Source organism: Camelina sativa, unplaced genomic scaffold (genome assembly GCF_000633955.1).
Source record: "Camelina sativa cultivar DH55 unplaced genomic scaffold, Cs unpScaffold27593, whole genome shotgun sequence".
Taxonomy (NCBI): Eukaryota; Viridiplantae; Streptophyta; class Magnoliopsida; order Brassicales; family Brassicaceae; genus Camelina; species Camelina sativa.
Genome location: NW_010948556.1, coordinates 1 through 239, shown reverse-complemented (window position 1 = coordinate 239; position 239 = coordinate 1). Strand labels below are relative to the sequence as shown.

The following is a 239-nucleotide window of genomic DNA, read 5'->3' as shown; positions in this document are numbered from 1 at the left end:
GAGAACGGAGATCAGACAAAGGAGCCTGCTTGTTTCTCCACTGTGATTCCTGGGTGGTTCTCTGAAATGAGTCCCATGTGGCCAGGTATAAGGGAAACGCTAAATTCTTGGTTTTTTCCATAAAGTCTTGAGCTTTTTGAGTTTTGTTTTTTAAAACTCTGTTTTTATACAATTGCAGGTGAGGCACACTCTTTGAAGGTTGAGAAAGTTTTGTTTCAGGGCAAATCTGATTACCAGGA

At 40.6% G+C, this 239-nt stretch overlaps 1 long non-coding RNA gene across 1 annotated transcript; it reads left to right on the top strand.

Moving 5' to 3' along the window:
* On the top strand, positions 1-211 carry LOC109132142. Its single transcript, XR_002037388.1, has 2 exons — positions 1-85; positions 179-211. It is a non-coding gene; the product is annotated as an uncharacterized LOC109132142 (long non-coding RNA).
* The last annotated feature ends 28 nt before the right edge of the window (positions 212-239 follow it).